The sequence below is a fragment of the Mastigoproctus giganteus genome, chromosome 13 (assembly GCF_048544385.1).
Source record: "Mastigoproctus giganteus isolate SK-2022 chromosome 13, ASM4854438v1, whole genome shotgun sequence".
In the NCBI taxonomy this organism is placed as follows: Eukaryota; Metazoa; Arthropoda; class Arachnida; order Uropygi; family Thelyphonidae; genus Mastigoproctus; species Mastigoproctus giganteus.
In genome coordinates, this window is record NC_143587.1 from 18,351,815 (window position 1) to 18,366,013 (window position 14,199).

At 39.2% G+C, this 14,199-nt stretch overlaps 1 protein-coding gene across 9 annotated transcripts in view; it reads left to right on the forward strand.

Annotated features, from left to right (window-relative positions):
- LOC150075824 (uncharacterized) overlaps nucleotides 1-14,199 on the forward strand; it is a 376,562-nt gene that overhangs the window by 236,135 nt on the left and 126,228 nt on the right. The window lies entirely within an intron of this gene.

Below are 14,199 nucleotides of genomic sequence, written 5' to 3' on the forward strand. Positions count from 1 at the left end.
ACAGTTGGTTCTGATGGATTTCCGCTCTTTATTCTAAAATTTGCAGTGTCTACATGATCGACCTTTTGCATGACATATTCAACTGCATTCTCCAGTCTGGTTTCACACCGACTGTGAAATACCTATCACTCCCTACCAGTACCGAAAACTAACAAACCGATGTCCTAAAAGGCTACAGAGCAATCTCCATATCCTGCGGTCTGCTAAAAGTTTTTTAAAAAATGATCCAGCCCATCTTAGTCGAACACAGTTTTAACGGATGACCACAGCATCTCCATACTGTTATTCCTAGATGGTCCATACCCTATAATCTCTTAATGACTAGTTGGGCAATCCAGAAAGCCCTAAATGATAAGAAACAATTCGAAATTGTATTCCTGGATATACAAGCAGCTTTTGACACATTTTACACAAGGGAGTTGGTGAAAATTTTGAAATATTACTTCAGAATCGAAGGAAATCTACTTGCTATTCTAAACCAACTTCTTAACAACAGGAAAATTATTATCAAATATAACCATACATTGGAGAGCACCATCATGACCTCTGTCAGTATCACACAAGGGGGAGTTCTTTCCTCGTGGTTCTTTGCCACTGCTTTAGAGCCCTTCCTTGTGAAGCACCCAAACTTCCTTTCATATGCTGACGATCTCAAGATGCTCATCACATTAGATGATCCAGAAAAAGTAGATGTAGTAGCCTTTGAAACACAGAACGTCCTGGTTGAACTTCAGGATTATCTACGATGTCTAGGGCTAAAGTTAAATCCTCGGAAAGCAGCCCAGATGACCTTCGCAAAAAGGAAGACAAGAATGAAATTACACTAAAAATTAACGGGGCCGTCATTGAAAAGGTTAAATTTCACACCGATTTGGGGATGAAGTGGGATGACAGACTAACCTTCAAAGACAACCTCAATATGGCCAGGCAGAAAATGCTTGCTGCTCTCTGGGCAATCCGACAGGAGCTGGTCGGTCTTAGGCCTCGAGGGTTCCTTTTGGATTACATCCAAAGAAATTTGATCCCTGTACCGCTCTATGCATCTTTGCTTTGGTCAGGGGACTTCCCTGCTCAACTCAAGAGATTCCTTGAGACTGAGTACTGGCTCCTGAGATGGTTAAACAGGGTGATGGGCCACCTTTTTACCATCTCTCAGAGCATTCTCTATGCAAATTTTGGCCTGAAACCATGGGAAACCATCATCAAGGAGAGGAACCTGCGCACATTGGTGCAACTCCTTTGTGGCCAAATGGATTCACCCGACGTCTGGGAAGTGACGACAAACTCTCAGACCATCCAACGAACCCGGTGCAGTGCAACCTTGTCCGCGATCTTCTCTACAAAACCTGCAACCTGCAAGATAAACATAGCAGCAAGAATTCTTTTTGCAAAATAGGACATACAAGACAGGATTGAGTTTTAGAAGGAATGATATTAACTAAGTGATCTTTGCTCTACTAGAGAATTGCCTGTGGATCAGCAGTTAAGGAATTGGTGGTGGATTTTCAAGAAGATGAAGTTGTTTGTGCAGTGTAAGGTTTCCCAAACTGGAGGGTGGAATGCAATGTCCTGTCATCTGCAAAATTATGGATAAGATTACCAGTCAGTGGAAGAAGGTCATTAATACACAAGAGTTTTAACTGAACCATGGGGAACACCAGCATTTGTGAAGAAGTTATAAGACAGACAGACAGTGCCAGCCATCTACCATCACCTGCAGTGAGTGATTAAAGAAAAACCTGGATACCCAATTACAAAAAAGAGTTGAAAATCCAAAAGATGGAAGCTTAATTATGAGACCTTTATGCCAAATACCAAAAGCCTTAGAAATGTTAAGAGCAACTGCTTGAGTTTCACCAAATTTGTCCATGATGGGTGTCTTAGGCCTGTGTATCACCAGTCCATATTAATTATTGATCAGATGGATGGTTTTGAGATAGTTTAGGAGTTGGCAGTTGATGAATTTCTCCATTACTTGCTTGAGTGAATACAGAGAAGGGCAACAAGATTGGTGAGGGGAACAAAGGGGTCCTCTTACCAAGAAAGGCTTAAGTTCTGCAAATTGCAGTGTCTGGAGACTAGGCACCTGTGAGGTGATCTAATTGAGGTGTAAAAGGTCTTGACTGGGTTGAGCAGGCACAATTCTGATGGGATTCTTCCTCTTGCTCAGATTACAAACTTGAGGGGGCATAAATTAAATCGAGGAAAGATAGTGGTAGAATAGAAGTGCAGAAATTTGCCTTTAGCCAGTGGGTAGTTGATTGCTGGAACAAACTTCCGTCTGTCGTGGAAGTTGATAGCTTAAATAAATTCGAGGAGGAACTGGACAAATTTTTAGAGGGAATGATATGTGAAATTTTTTTTTTTTTTTTTTTTTTTTTTTTTTGGCAGGTACTACATAAACTTGCTTTCTTTGCATTACATGCCTCTACTACTTTGGTAGTAGTAGTAGTAGTAGGAGAGGTAAGTGCAATGGAATAATAATTGGATGGGACGGATTGGTCAAAAATTATAGGAACTACTTTATTAGGAAATAGGGATTTGAGCAAATTTCCAAGCAGAAGGAAAAACATCAACGGAATAAGAAAGCGTAAAAATGCAACACAGAACAGGACCACAGGTTCTGTGCTCCTGTTCTGTGTTGCCCTTGGAGACTAAAGCTTTCTTGGCATCAAGATTATTCAAAATTTTTTCTGACATCCTTTTGACGGAAGACCAACAGGAGGCATTGATTGGAGTGTACTGAGAATAGTAAATTTAGCTTATGAAGATCGTCAATACAAGAGTCCGAAAAATGGTAGGATGCTAGTAAGTCAACTGTATATTTAGCTGAGGAGGCAATAGAGCCATCAGGTTTTAACAGAGGTGGGGATATAGATGGGCAAAAGTTGTGGGCAATAAATTTCGCAAGGGACCAGCATACTCAACTTCTTGGACAAGAAGCAAGGTTTCTACACTTAGCCTGTTTAAAATCTAGTTTGGATTTATTAGTCACTGCTTTCAAATTATTACAAGCTTTAGAGTAGTCTGCAAGCTTTAGAGTAGTAGTATACTTATCTTTAGTGACACTCCGATTTCTAGGCAAAATGATATATCTATTTTGGGGATTACCCTGACTTCTAATCTCTCTCTTGGCACAAGCACATTACAAATATTGCTTCCTCTGCATTTAAAAAACTTGGTTTTCTCTTTCGCTCTCGGTGTTACTTCTCTTCCAAACAGCTGTTCACTCTGTATAAATCGCAAATCCGCCCTGCCATGGAACGTTGTTCCCACATCTGGGATGGTGCCCCCAAAACCTCTCTCAGGCTTCTTGATTCCATTCAGAAGAGGGCAGTTAGGTTAATTAATGATTCATCTCTAACAGAGTCTCTCCACTCGCTGTCTCATAGACATACTGTTTCTGCTGCATGCTTCTTCTACAGATACTTCCATGGGCACTGTTCCTCTGAATTGGCTTCTATAATTCCCGCTCTCTCTTTCAAAACAGTCCGAACACATGCCGCCACCAGCCAACATCCATTTACTGTCCAACTTCAAACTCACAGAACCAACTTTTCATCTTCCTTGTTTATTCATTCAACTGCCATTTTCTGGAACAACCTTCCTTCGTACGTATTTCCTGAAAATTACAGTCTACAGAAGTTCAAGTCCAATGACAACAATTATCTTCTTTCGTCTTCTCAACCTCCAACCCAAGCATGGTACTAAGTACTATAGGTTCTAATACCTCTCGTGTTTGGGGTTTACATAGAAAAAAAAAAGTCGGAAAATTAACCTGTTGATTTGGATGCAAGCCAATTGCAATATGTAACATTTTTATTTTGAACAGCTTTAGCACATTTATTGGAAAAGCAAGATTTAGATCAAGGACGAGATTTTAAGGATTTCATTCCTATAAGAATAACTTCACTGACACAATCTGAGAAACATTGACATCAGAAGATTTAAAACAGTAATTAAGCCAAGGAAAAGAAGAATAGATATTTCTTACAGATTATCCCATTTGACATTACTGTAATGTCAAACAACATGAGGCCGAGAATGGCCATGAGAGCTCTAGTCATCTTGACTGTGTACAGGTAGTTCCTGACATTACGAGTTAATTCGTTCTTAGTGCGCGCTCGTAAAGCGAAAATTCGTAAAGCAGGAATTTATTTCCCATAGACATAATATTAAAAACAGGCGTTCTTAACAATGAAATTAGTTAGCTAATTAGTTTATGTTTAAACAATGATTGATTAACCAAAGAAATGAAAATGTAGCCTGTAAAATAAAGCAAATTATAATAATAAAGAAATTATTTATGACTTACAAATGTTAAAGAATATTTATTCTTCATCATCATCATCGACTAAATGCATACTCGTTGATCACTCATTATTGGCTCAGCACTCGTTGGTTTGTTGCACAAGGAGTCGTCTTCTTCAGAAATGCTTCAAGAGGCGTTTGTTTTCAAGATAATCTTCTCTTTTCTTTATAAATTTCATGATAGCATGCATAAGCATTTTTTATTGGAATGCACAAATTGCAACTAACACGATTTGCACGGAGTAACAAGTTTACAAAGCTTTAAAAAAAAAAAAAGAATGGAGAGAAGATTCTGAAAATATATTTGTTTTTTTTTGTACAGTTGAAGATTTCAGTAAAGGGGAAACACATTTCACCATAATAACGTAAACTACCACACAATTTCAGCTATCAGGATTTTTGCAAATGCAATAACATGGTACTACATGTTTATAATTGCTGCAATAACAGAAAAACCCAAACCGGAAAGTGCTAATTGTTTTTATTGTTTTATGGTCGTGACCTCCAGAAATATACTTTAGAAAAATATCACAAAGCTGTTCAAAATTGGTTCTAATAACAGAACATGATAACGATGAAAGTGTAGTGCATTTTAATGATTTGAATTGGTAACTAATACAATTTAAAATTAAATTTTCTGTTTATACTCTGGCACAACAACTAGGCCAGTAGAGTTTACAATAAATCATCAATACAAATATTTATTGTATTTAATAGTCACGGGTTGAACCCTGGTCCACTCAAGGAACACTTGCTATGCACTCTTTCTCATGACCACTCGGCTACATCATAAAAACAACCTTTTAGAGTTATATAGTGAAAATTTCAACTTCTGAGGTCATGGAACGAATTACCAAAAAACAATGTATTATTGAGTTCACATTACGATATTTTCACGGTACGATAGTTTCTCTGGAATGGATTAATAATATCGTATAGTGGGTACACTGTATTGTATAGCTGTGTGCTTTGTTTTAAATGCAGGATTTATGAATGTTTAACATTAATTTTTTTTGCAATTAATGTTCATATTTTCGATTTTGTTGATACTTGATACTTGAAAAAACAAACAACTCATAAAGCGAGAACTGCATATACTTTGAAGGGTCGTGAGAAAAGAACCAGAGCATTTTATGCTTTTCTGGTAGGTAAAAGAACAATCTGCGCAAGTTCATTATGAAAGATCAGCATCTTGAAAAGCTGGGATCCAAAAGTTCCTGGACTGGTAACTAGGAGCACGAACAGAATGTGGTACAGATTTATGTTAGAATGCAATAGAAAATGATGCAAGAGGAAGCAAGTTTATATACCATTAGCAAAAAAAAAAAAACATCCTCTGTTGGCAGCACAAGGTGTAAAGGTCCCATGTTCACAAAGGCTGCAATGGATACCTTCAAACGTTTTCCTGTCTGGACATCTTCGTTCTGGGAACCTTTCATGGTACAAACGACGAGCCTCCAGAGCATTGCCATCTGCCAAACCGTGCATAAAGTGCATATCCGCTTGCTCCTGATTTGAGTACATGGTCGGAATGGAAAACCACGAGATTCTGTCGGTATCTTGTGATGAAGGAAATCACCTGCGAGAGATAAGACATTCCGGTTAATAACTCGGGAACCAAGCATATCCGGAACTATGTTGATATAAAATATTTTTATTGTCTTCATATGAGGAACTCATTCCTGAAGTTATGCCGTGTATTTTTGATACACCCTGTATAGCTGAAAGTATCAGCAGATGCAATATTATGTCATCACCAAAGTGTGTCAATCTTATCAGAGATTCATTTGTGTCCATTTTTTTTTTCCTATCAGCAGAACCAGTATTCTTGAGTTTGTAAAGAAATCTACTCACTGTCGAATGATTACAAGACACTCTATAAGCAATATGACAGGAAGGACATCTTTCCTCACATAAAGCAACAGTAGCACTCTTTCTTTGTGGCATCAACTGCATGTAACTTGCCATTCTGACACAGTCAAGGAATGACTGCAACTCTTGCAGAACGTGCTTATATAGGGAGTCTGCTGACAAGGCTACTAGAGACGGTCGTGTTCAAAGCCGCTAAGTGGATTTTTCTTATTTATTGATTTGAAATTATTGTTTTTCTAAAACTTTTGATTTAAATTTAGTAGTATAACATTATTTTGTGATTTTCTGATTAATTTGGTGTATTTATTCTTTACTCGGCCTTGTAATTGCATAAAAGTATCGGTGAGAGTTTCCACGTGTTTCAACTCCGCTACCGTTCGTAAATTTCCCGCCATTGTGATACGATAGCGTTAGTTGAATTGTACAAATTTAACTGCTAACTTCGTTAGCAGTTAAATTGTACGTTTAAATAAATACATATAACGACTTAGATTACAAACGTAATATAATTAATTATATTTAACATAATTAATAACATAACATAATTAATTATAATTAATTAATAAATTAATAGAATCATGACAGACCAGAGCAGCAAAGCAAAAGGCTCAAGCTAATGGAAATGCTGTGGCTCAGAGCAGAACTGAAGGGGGCAGTTGTCCTCTGACTCACAGCCTTATAAAATGCACTGTTTGCTTGATGTTTGCAGAGCAATCGGGTACGGGACATGATACTGCCATGGGGGATGTCTTTGTGTGTGCGCGATGCAAGGAGTGTATCGATATCAGGCAACAACTCTGCGTTCTTGTGGGCCTATATGAGAGCTTGAAGGACAGGGTGGATGCCCTCGAAGAAACTAAATTGAGGGGCCCATCAAGCTCTCAGCTGCCCACATCAATGCCAGAGCTTGCACTTGGGCATCGCGTGACACAGAGGCAACCCCCAAGGCAGAATGCGCTGGTCCCGAAGGAACTAGTAGTTGTTGGTGACTCTATTGTCAGGGAAACGGGGAACATGCTTTGTAAAAAAGATAGGTGGAACAGGACCAGGGTATGTCTGCCAGGGGCAAAGGTTGAAGACGTTGTAGAGCAAATATCATCTTTTAAGGGCACAAAAGGTGATATAGTTGTACACGTTGGCACTAATAATATTAAGAGTAGGAGACCGGCTGAATTACTTAACAAGTACAGGTCACTGCTGAACAAAAGCCAAGAATTAGGGTTGAATTTGAAAGTGTCTGCAATTCTGCCCAGACATGATAGGAGGGAGTATATGATGAGAGCCTTGTCGATCAATTCGGCCCTGGAAAGATTGTGCAAGGCTCAAGGGGTAGAATTTTTTTCAGCCTGGACTGTACTTGTTAACAGGAGAGATTGCTTCTACAGGGATGGGATACACTTAAATAGAAAGGGTGCAAGAATATTTGCTGATGCTATCGAGGCAGTGTTAGGTGGGTCGGAAAACTGCTAGCTTGGGGGGAGACAAAGACCAATAGATTGACAGTAGCCACTGGCAGAGGTGAAAGAGATTCTTGCACTGCTTCTATTAGAATGAGCAGAAGCCTGAAAAACAAGATGCATGGTATTTCAGAGACTGCTGGGAGCCATTGCGGTACAAGTAAACACATGGGTTGTGTTAGGGTAGCTAAGAATAGAAACAGGTACAGGTATACTTGTGTGTACACCAATGCTAGCAGTTTAGTAAATAAATTTGATGAATTTGAGGTATTGCTCAAAACATCAAAGGCAGATATTGTTGGGATATCAGAGACGTGGTGTCACACAGATATAAGGGATGCAGAACTGCAATTTGGGGAGTACAACGTCTACAGAAAGGATAGACAGGATAGGAAGGGGGGAGGGGTTATGCTATTAGTTAAGAAACACATTAAAACCAAGGAAGTGAAGCCAGTCGACATCGCTGGACAGTGCAGTGTTGAGTCAGTTTGGTGTGACATAAGCATTGGGAGATCAAAATTGAGAGTAGGAGTGTGCTATAGGCCTAATGACTCTGATGAGTATAATAAGGAAATGTACAGAGAAATAGAGTGGGCCAGTAAATCAGAGAGTCTTATAATGGGAGATTTTAATTTCCCAGATATTGATTGGAATTTGGGGGCTGGTTACTCACGCACTAGCAGGGCTTTTGTGGATTTATTGGATGATTGTTTTCTACATCAGCATGTTCGGGAGGCAACTAGAGGGAATAATACTCATGATTTGATTATCAGCAGTGATTCTTCATGCATTAAGAATCTGCAGATAAATGAACCACTAGGTGGCAGTGATCACAGTGTGCTGAAGTGGGATTTACTCAAAGAGGTAACTACCATTAGGGGTAAAGGGAAGGGTTATTGCTTCCGTAAAGGCGACTACGATGGACTGAGACAGTATTTAAATTCTATACAGTGGGACCAACTGATGATGTTACCAACAGCAAATTCAAAATGGGAAGCATTCAAAGAACTTATCTTGGAAGCTACTAGGCTTTACATACCAACTAAGAAATATTGTTCAAGGTTTAGGCCAAAATGGATGTCAGATGAACTAATGAGGCATATGGCAGAGAAGAAAAATGCATGGGATACTTACAAATTAACACATGACACAAATTAACACATGACACATAAATTCAAATTGAGGGAAGACAGATGTAGGATAGACGTGCGGAAATTTGCCTTTAGCCAGCGGGTGGTTGGTTGGTGGAACAGACTTCCATCCCTTGTGGTGGAGGTTGATAGCCTAAATAAGTTTAATGCTCAGCTGGACAGGTATTTTGAACGAACAGAGGGGTGAAGTGGAAGTGGGTTTTTTTTTTCCTTTTTTTTTTTTTGGCTGATGCTGCATAAGCTTGCATTTCTTGCATCAAATGCCTCTGCTAATGCTAATGCTAATATAGCTGAGAGTAACAGCTGATGCAATATTTCGTCATCGCCTACGTGTGTCAGTCTTATCTGACGCAATCTGTAAGAAATATTGCCATATACTTACGTTATTCAGACAACAATTACAATTTTTAGGGGTGATGCACTTTGTTTGAAGACCAGTGTACATCCTCACTAGTTACCAAGTAACCTTTTGAGTTTTAAGAAAACTATTTAATGCCTTGAAGAGGCAATTATAGCTGTCTACATAGAAATCAACTGTGCCATACAAATGTAGTAAAAAACATTCAATTGTGCTCTATCATGGTTCTTATGTAATATACAGATATATAATTAAAATATTTTGTTTATTATATGGAGGTTGATAGTTTAAATAAATTCAAGGAAGAACTAGACAAATTATTGGAGGAAATGAATAGGTGTAATGGGAGGTGTGTTTTTTTTTTTTTTTTTTTTGGCTGATGCTATATGAGCTTATTCTCTTTCATCATTTGCCACTACAATACATGGTTTCATCATGAAAATCATCAGGATTTCTAGCCACAGTGTTCCTTTTGGAAAAAGATGGGGATGGCAGAACTCCCTGGGCTTCTGCAAAGGATTTATCCAGTAATGTGCTTTCATGAGTTTGAGCCCTGGTGCATGGTAATTTTTTATGTAACTTTCTCATTTTTCTCTTTTCCTGTTCAGTCCCTGTCTGAGTTCAGGGCTGTGGTGCAGCAGCAGCAGTAGTGCCAGGATAGAATGATATGCCACTGGATTTATGCATAAAAGGATAGGATGCATAGGATAGGATAATATGCCACTGGATTATGCTTAAAATATCACCATAGACCAATCAACTGGTATTTTAGCTTGTTAGATGATTGGCATTTCGATCAGTTACCATTTTTTTTTAAGCATTTTTAGTTATAGTTTTAACTCATTTGGCATTTTTATGTGCCAGTATTTTTACATGTCAGTTTCTTGATGCAATCAACATTTTAAATGACAGAATTTAAATTTTTGGTATTATTACTTTTGACAGTTTGATTTCCACCACCTGAATGACAAAGGATTGTTCCAAGACAGTGCCACATTTCATAATATGTAAATTATGCAGAAATGGCATGTTGAGCACTCCAACAAAATGCGGTATCTGCCTTGTCCTGGATTGAGAATCTGTGGGATCATTTGTGAAAATGTATCTGAGATAGATTTATGCAACCACAAAATTGATTGATCTAAAAGTAATTTTACAGCAGAATTGGAACAATTAGCGTTAGTAGAGGCGTTTGATGCAAGAAAGCAAGCTTATGCAGCATCAGCCAAAAAAAAAAAAAATAAATAAATAAATAAAAAATAACTTCCACTTCACCCCTCTGTTCGTTCGAAATACCTGTCCAGCTGAGCCTTAAACTTATTTAGGCTATCACTTTCCACGACAAGGGATGGAAGTCTATTCCACCAACCAACCACCCGCTGGCTAAAGGCAAATTTCCTCACGTCTATCCTACATCTGTCTTTTCTCAATTTGAATTTATGCCCTCTCAGGTGATTATTCTGAGCAAAAGGAAGAATACCATCAGCATTGAGCATGCTCAAACCATTCAAGGCTTTATACACCTCTATCAGATCACCTCGCTGGTGCCTAGTCCCCAGACACTGTAATTTGCAAAACTTAAGCCTTTCTTCGTAAGAGCACCCCTTTGTTCCATTCACTAATCTTGTTGCCCTTCTCTGTACTCGTTCCAGCATCTCTACATCCTTCTTGAAATGAGGCCTCCAGATCTGTATACAGTACTCTAGGTGTGGCCTGACCATTGCCTTATACAAGGGAATAATCACATCCTTATCCCTGCTAGAAAATTTCTATATATCATCGACAATACACCATGAGCTACTCTTGCAGCCCGTCTGCACTGCTCAGAAAACTTCATATCTGCCTGCACAACCACCCCCAGGTCCCTTTCATTCTCTACCACTGTCAGTGTAGTACCACAGAGTTGATACGTTGCTCTGGGGTTGCTGTTTCCCATATGTAGTACTTTACATTTGTCAATGTTAAACTTCATTTGCCACCTCTCAGCCCATCTGCTCAACCTTTCCAGATCCTGTTGCAGTAGCATAGTGTCAGTAGTGTCCTTGACAACCCTGCCAACCTTCGTATCGTCTGCAAACTTGGACATTAAGCTTGATCAATATCATCAATATCATCATCAATATCATTTATAAATACAGAAAACAATAATGGACTCAGTACTGAACCCTGAGGGACTCCACTAATAACATTAGTCCACGATGAGCAGTGTCCATTGATTACCACTCTCTGTCTTCTCCTACCTCAACCACCCCTTTATCCATAGCAGCAATTTGCCTCCAATGCTACACTACTCCAATTTGTGCAGCAGTCTTCCATGTGCAACAGTATCAAAAGCCTTTCTAAGATCCAAGTATTAATTTCAAAGTTATTCCCTGCATCCAGTTCTTTTGTGACTGCATCATAGTATCCAATCAAATTGGTCAGGCAAGACTTCCCTTAACAAAACCATGCTGTATCTGAGCTATAACTGAAGTCTTGTCTAGATGATCCTGCAGTGCTTCTTTAACCAGTGCCTCCATTAATTTTCCAGGAACAGAAGTTAAACTAACAGGTCTATAATTACTTGTGTCGCCCTTTGATCCTCCTTTGTGAATTGGGGTCACATTTGCACATCTTCAGTCCATGGGTACTTCCCCTGAGTCCAAGGAAGCTCTCATAATTATGGCTAAGGGTTTGCTTACTTCCTTTGCTGCCTCCTTTAATATAACTGGATAGATCACACCCACCCCAGGTGCCTTTCTTGTATTTATATTCAACAGTTTCTCCTCCACTTTACTCTGTTATTACAAGATTCTCTAGCCTACTGCCAGAGTTGAATACACCTCTAGCATTCCCCTCGCTGAATAACTCCTCATGTGTGAATGTTGATGCAAAATATTCATTCAGTTTGTTAGCTACCTGAGCAGGATCATCAACAGTTGACCCATCGATATCATGTGGACCAATCTGATTCATCCCCTTCCTTCTAGAGTTTCCATAAGTAAAGAACTCTTTTCTGTTTTTCTTTGCATTCCTTGCCAAAGATTTCTCATAATCTGCCTTCACCTGCCTAACCTCCTTTGTAACTTGGTTACAGATCAACTTGTATCTATCATAGGCTTCTGTGTCACGTGTTAATTTGTATGTATCCATGCATTTTTCTTCTCTGCCATATGTCTCATTAGTTCATCTGACATCCACTTAGGCCTAACCTTGAACAGTATTTCTTAGTTGGTATGTAAAGCCTAGTAGCTTCCAAGATAAGTTCTTTGAATGCTTCCCATTTTGAATTTGCTGTTGGTAACATCATCAGTTGGTCCCACTGTATAGAATTTAAATACTGTCTCATGTCAACTGTGTAGTTGCCTTTACAAAAGCAATAACCCTTCCCTTTACCCCTAATGGTAGTTACCTATTTGAGTAAATCCCACTTCAGCACACTGTGATCACTGCCACCTAGTGGTTCATTTACCTGCAGATTCTTAATGCATGAAGAATCACTACTGATAATCAAATCAAGAGTATTACTCCCTCTAGTTGCCTCCCAAACATGCTGATGTAGAAAACAATCATCCAATAAATCCACAAAAGCCTTGCTAGTGTGTGAGTGACCAGCCCCCAAATTCCAGTCAATATCTGGGAAATTAAAATCCCCCATTATAAGACTCTCTGATTTACTGGCCCCCTCTATTTCCCTGTACATTTTCTTATTATACTCATCAGAGTCATTAGGCCTATAGCACACTCCTACTCTCAATTTTGATCTCCCAATGCTTATGTCACACCAAACTGACTCAACACTGAACTGTCCAGCAATGTCGACTGGCTTCGCTTCCTTGGATTTTATGTATTTCTTAACTAATAGCATAACCCCTCCTCCCTTCCTATCCTGTCTATCCTTTCTGTAGACGTTGTACTCCCCAAATTCCAGTTCTGCATTCCTTATATCTGTGTGACACCACGTCTCTGAAATCCCCACAATATCTGCCTTTGATGTTTTGAGAAATACCTCAAATTCATCAAATTTATTTACTAAACTCCTAGCATTGGTGTACAAGCAAGTATAGCATTAGCATTAGCATTAGTAGAGGCATTTGATGCAAGAAAGCAAGCTTATGCAGCATCAGCCAAAAAAAAAAAAAAAAAGTAACATAAATAAATAAAAATAACCACTTCCACTTCACCCCTCTGTTCGTTCGAAATACCTGTCCAGCTGAGCCTTAAACTTATTTAGGCTATCAACTTCCACGACAAGGGATGGAAGTCTGTTCCACCCACCAACCACCCGCTGGCTAAAGGCAAATTTCCGCACATCTATCCTACATCTGTCTTTCCTCAATTTGAATTTATGCCCTCTCAGGTGATTGTTCTGAGCTAGAGGAAGAATCCCATCAGCATTGAGCATGCTCAAACCATTCAAGGCTTTGTACACCTCTATCAGATCACCCCGCTGGTGCCTAGTTTCCAGACACTGTAATTTGCAAAACTTAAGCCTTTCTTCGTAAGAGAACCCCTTTGTCCCATTCACCAATCTAGTTGCCCTTCTCTGTACTCGTTCCAGCAGCTCTACATCCTTCCTGAAATGAGGCCTCCAGGCCTGTATACAGTACTCTAGGTGTGGCCTGACCATTGCCTTATACAAGGGAATAATCACCTCCTTATCCCTGCTAGAAAAATTTCTATATATCATTGACAATACACCATGAGCTACTCTTGCAGCTCGTCTGCACTGCTCAGAGAACTTCATATCTGCCTGCACCACCACCCCCAGGTCCCTTTCATTCTCTACCACTGTCAGTGTAGTACCACAGAGTTGATACGTTGTTCTGGGGTTGCTGTTTCCCATATGTAGTACTTTACATTTGTCAATGTTAAACTTCATTTGCCACCTCGAAGCCCATCTGCTCAACCTTTCCAAATCCTGTTGCAGCAGCATAGTGTCAGTAGTGTCCTTGACAACCCTGCCAACCTTTGTATCATCTGCAAACTTGGACATTAAGCCTGATATACCATCATCAATATCATTTATAAATACAGAAAACAATAAAGGCCCCAATACTGAACCCTGAGG